Consider the following 6000-nt stretch of genomic DNA (forward strand, 5'->3'; position numbering starts at 1 on the left):
ACTCATTAACAATTTCAAGCTCATAAAAAAAATCATCATAAAACATAAATTTTGAGCTCTATACAACTTAGTCCCTAGTTAAACCTAACTTAAAAATTCCTTTAACAAATCACTTCTAACTTAAAATTCTATCATTTTAACCCATAATCCTCAATTTAATCAACTTAATAAACATCTAAAAATTCACTATTTTTCTTCATTTTAACCTCATACATGTAGAACTTTGAATTAGGCATCCATAAACATAAAAATCACGAGAAAATGAGTTAAAACAACTTACCAATTAAGCTTTAGAGCCTTAATCCTCAAATTTTCCCTTTTCTTTTTCTTTCTTTCTTTCTCACGTTTACTCTCTGTAACTCTTTCTATCTTTCTTTCTTTTTATTTCCTTTATTCATAAATCTATATTCAATATAATAATATTAATAATATAATATTATTCTAATAAAATAACTTAATCTATAAGAAAAACTACTTTAATACATTTAATATTTTTACCAACTATTACACATGTTATACAATATTAACACACACATGTCACTTAGGGTCTAATTGCTAGATTAGTCCCTTTACTAACCTTTAATCTATAATTAAACTTTTATACCTTATGCAATTTAGTCCTTCTTCTAACAAGCTACTTAACTTAATCAAACATTAATCAACCACTCAACTAGAATTCATAAATATTTCTAATAAATATTCATGAATTAATTTCACGGAAACAGTACTCAAGACTCGATTTCCCATACCGTAACTTTCGGTTCATTACATACTATGTATTAACCAATGTTGAAGTCGTCTATGAGATGTGTTTGGTTAATTATATGGAATAGTTAATTCAAAGTTTAGTCTATCATGCAATTTCAATTAATTTTAACATGTTTTCACTAAGTGAAGGTTCAATAGTAAGACACATTTATTTATGTAATTGATTTTCAAGATTATCAAAATCTAGAATATTTTTAAATAGTAAAACACATTCATTTATGCAATTGATTTTCAAGATTATCAAAATCTAGAATATTTTTAAAATTGGGGGAGATTTTTGAAACAATTTCAAAATATGTATATTGTTTTAATAGTTGAAAATGAAAAGTTATAAGTAATTAAAAAGTTATGTTTCTTTGTTATTAACCAAGAGTGCCACTATTTAAAATGATGAGTTATGTTTTTTAAATACTGAAAGTTATGTCACTTGGTTAATTGATAAAAATAACTATTCAAGTATATATCTATTGGCTATCCAAATAGAAATTTATAGGATATTAATATTTTTACAAAGAGACACGAGAATTCCTATAAATAAGAGTCAAATTTCATTTGTTTGTACTTCAAAAAACTCAAAAAAAAGTTTCTTTGTTCTCCTTCATATTCTAGTGTTCAAAGATTATTCTAGAATTCTCTATAAAATTTGATATTCTTGTTATGCTCAGCTTAATGCCTGCAAAAGGCAGATAACCATTGGGTTTCATTGTATGTTTCAGGTTCATTTGCCAGTAACTCTTTTGCATGCTAAAATATAAGTGAGATGAATTGAACCTTAAAGATAAATAGTATAGTTACATGTTTTAAAGCATTTGATTAATTTTTCTTAAAATATTTTTATCTTCATACACCAACAAAAATGTCAAGGGAAAATAGTATTTCATTATGAATTGTCATTTAAATATGATTAATTAGATAAGTAGAATTAATATGTAACATAACCATAATATTAAAGAAATAATTAAAATATGATAAAAAAATACTACATAATTATTATTAATTTGTCAAAAATCATATATTATATAATTAGCAAGCTTCGGTCTATAGCAACATTGCTTTCAAGAAGTGTTTGAATCATCAAAAAGATCTGCCTTCAATCCATAGCAATTTTGCTTCAAGGCCAGCTCAAGTCATAAAAAAACTTTACCTTAAGGTAAGTCGGATGATCAAAAAGCTTTGTTTTTCAAAGTGAATTTTGCTACACTTAACCTGCTCAGCATATTTCTACTCTTCAAGACATGCATCATCTTTTTGGTCACTTAGTCTGTTTCAGTTTTTTTAAACACATAGTTTTGTTAGGATCGTCCACTCATTTATTAAGTCAAATATATATAAAAACATTATTTCTTAAAACCATCCAAGGCCTGCAGACGCTAGCTTCTTCCATGGAATCAGGACTGTGCATATAATGTTTCTTCATTCTTTAATTACTCGTATGGTTTCCGGTTATACATACAAAGGCATAATTTGGGTTAGCTTTGAGGTCCAACATTAAAAAAGCAAGGTGAGTAGGGAATTTGTCAAAGGGTGAGCATCTTTCTGGACTGATACCAAATCTTGGTAGATCTCGCTAATGAATGTTGTCATTTTGCGTCTTTTTTAATCTGTCAACTGAGTGTGACCTTTGATTCTTCCACTCACTATTATTGCACGCAAGAAATCAATCCAATTCGTACCGGAACACAAATTGTTGATTAGAATGTGATGCATATTGATTCTCAACCAATGATAATGTCTTGATTTACTATGCAGAGGCCTTTTTCAAGTGGAACCTTGATCATGCGTATGTTTCACAATCACAGCTAGATTCCAGGAATTGCTTTCGGAGTATAGGAGGTACGGACATTTTTATTCGGTTTTTTGTACCGTTTTTTAAATTCGCAGAATAAGGAAGTACTTGTTGTTTGTCTTCACTTGCCTCTCACTTTAACACCAGTACTTGACCAGTAAAACGAGGTTCCGGTAGCCATGGTTGTGAGAATATAGTTCTCTTTTGCAGCACAAAATGCTATTAGTTGGCGTAAAATATAATAAGAATATAGTTCTTTTTACTAATCATTGGATGACAATGGCTTGGGTAAAGGTGTAGAGAAGATGCACTTATCGTGTTTTAGTATCTCCTCTTGTTAAGATTTGTAATCCTTATCACCTCATGTCTTATAAAGGAAACACAGATGGATTCCTAATTTTCCCTTGCTAGCTGTTGTTCTCATTTAATGGTTGTGACTTAGTATTTACAAAAAGAAGATGCCTCGGTAGCCGTTTGGTTTCTCTTGTGGTTAGATTCCTTACTCAAAGGACTGAAGATGCTTGCAAACCCGTATACAAATTCAGTCGTTTATACTAAAGTAAATCCACTACTTTTGCCTAGTCATATGCATGGAAACAACTCTTTTTAGGACAAAAGAACACACGGTTTAGGAAAATGTTAATAACCAGTGATTCTGATCGAGGAAGCAAACGAACTTTCAATTATCTTTCTTTCTTTTACAAAGGATACATAAAGGCGTATGCTTACGGTTATTCGGTTTAGAAAAAGTTTAGATTTTAAAAAATTATTGTGAAAAAATGGTCAAAATACCATGGGAGTCCCTATGCTACATTCTAGATTGCATTTTGGTCCCTCCACAAAAAAAATAAAATAAACTAATCATTATACGTTAGATGAACGAGCAAAATAGTCCCTCCATCAAAATTTAGTGTTGAATGTTTATTTTGGTATTTTATATGAGGCATAATAAAAAAAATAACTTTACTTCAAATTTTACACTTTTAATCAATTTGGACCTATTCTTTTATTTTGACCAAATTGACCTTAATCTTTTGGCACTATCTTATTTTAAATATCATGTCAACAAATAGTTTAAATTTTATAAATAAAAATAAAAAGTTTAAAAATTATAAATAAATAAAAAGTTAATTCCAATAATGATGAAATAAAACTATTCAAAATTAACAAGATATTATAGTCTCATTTTCCAGCAACAACAGTGATATTGTAGCTATTTTCAGAGATGAAGAAAATTATATGAACAGATCCGATCGATCCACAGGTATTGCCGCAGTATAGTTATTTTCACTGCTAGAAAAAAGAATAGGTGGTAGATCTAGTTTTAAATTGGGTATTGATACATCGATGAGCAATTGAAGTTTTGTAGGTAAACTTGTTGGAATGGAGTATCAAAGGGATCAAATCCTTAATGGAGGCGTTCTGAAAGGCAACTATTTGGATTCCTTACCCCAGTATTTTGTCCATAATAGTCGATCATTCCATGCTGAACTTACCCAAATGTGGAAATGTGATGATGGTTTCTGTATGTCTATTGCATGCGTGATCGAAGCCTAATGAGTTTCTTTTTCTCAAATTAAAAATTAAAAAATATTTTTTTTAAAGTATCCCAATGCTCTTTTATATATTTTTCCAGTAGTAATTTTCGGTATTATTACTTGTAATGTGGGCTTAATGTTTCTAGAACCTTTAACGATAGGTGAACCTACGGATCTATTTGCAACTCCTTTGGAAATATTACCCGATTGGTATTTCTTTCCTGTATTTCAAATACTTTGTACAGTACGTAACAAGTTATTGGGTGTTCTTTTAATGGTTTTTGTACCCGCAGGATTATTAATAGTACCATTTTTGAAAAATGTTAATAAATTCCAAAATCCATTTCGTTGTCTAGTAGAGACAATCGTTTTTTTTTTATTGGTGCTGTAGTAACCCTTTGGTTGGGTATTAGAGCAACATTACCGATTGATAAATCTCTAACTTTATATCTTTTTTTAAATTGAATCAATTAAAAAATATATCATGATCTACGTATCTAGGAAGTAGTCACTTCAAAGTCATATGCTCTTTTTGGCATAATACCTAGAATTACTTATAGTCCCTCTCCAACTCATAAATAAGAGGATAATGCACTTCAGCGCACTTGAACTCAAATTCTCTTGTATTGACAATAACGTCCATATCAACCCAGCTAAACTCAATTAAATAATTTAATTTTTTAAAAAAATATTCTAAAGATTCTACTAAAACTTTTATAAAATCTATAAAAATGTCTAAGTAATGACTAATAAGGTAATATTTAAAAGCAGTGCATTCATTTATTAGTATTTTCGGTTATAATTTTCATAAATATGATTATCATTATTATCATTTTTCCTATTTTTTTTATCGTGTTTGAAAATAGCATTGCAATTACTAGAAAAATAATTAATTGTTATAAAATAAAAATATAGAAAGTAAAGAATAAAGAAAATAGGAAAGCAAAAAAGAGAGTGTCGGAATATTTGCAAAATTTCTCCAAAGTCTCTATTTATAGGCATAAGAAGTATAAATGAAGTAGAGATCTACTTCTAATCACTATTAGAATTTAAAGTACATAAACCCATCTTGATCTTGATGAGCATCCACTTAATAAAATATTCATAACACTCCCCCTTGGAAGACCATTGGTAGATAATGTGCCTCGTTAAAACCTTACTAAGATAAAAACCCTGTGAGAAAAAATAATCTTAGTGAAAGAAAAAGATTACACATATCTATAATACACATAATATGTTGTCTCATTAAGAACCTTATCAGGAAAACCCAATGGGACAAAACCTAGGTTAAGGGAAAAAGATCACAGCGTATATTTACTCTCCCTCATGAAAACATCACATACTTTCTCATATTCTTCGTATTCAATCTTGAATACTAATTTTTCGAATTACTATTTGAATGTATTTGATAAGCATTTATATTACAATTCTTTTGAAAGTCATGAGCTAGGGAAAATTTGGGGGAAATATATTTTGATTTCTTCAGGAGTTTCAACAATAATTATAGCAAACGTTAATCATGATTCTTCTATAAAAACATAAATAGGTATTTTGGATCATTTTATAATTCTCCTTCAACTATTATTCACTAAGTCAAATTTACCACATATGTTCAAATTATTTCAATTTATATAAATTAACAATTTCTCGATAATTTTAATATGCTTCTGGCATTCTAAATCCTTCCAGGATTTTAATATAAATTTTGCACTATATAGTGATTCATAAAAGGTTATAACAACAATCATTAGACGCAAATTAAATCTTTTATGAACAGTCAGTTAATAATAAATCTAAAGATTATTGTATCCACCACAAAATAATATTACATCTTTTCATAATCAATGCCAAGGTTTAGCGAAAAACTTCATATTTTTATTCCGCTTTTTGCAAAACTACTTCATTTGT

This window comes from Gossypium hirsutum, chromosome A10, assembly GCF_007990345.1.
Source record: "Gossypium hirsutum isolate 1008001.06 chromosome A10, Gossypium_hirsutum_v2.1, whole genome shotgun sequence".
NCBI classification, from domain to species: Eukaryota; Viridiplantae; Streptophyta; class Magnoliopsida; order Malvales; family Malvaceae; genus Gossypium; species Gossypium hirsutum.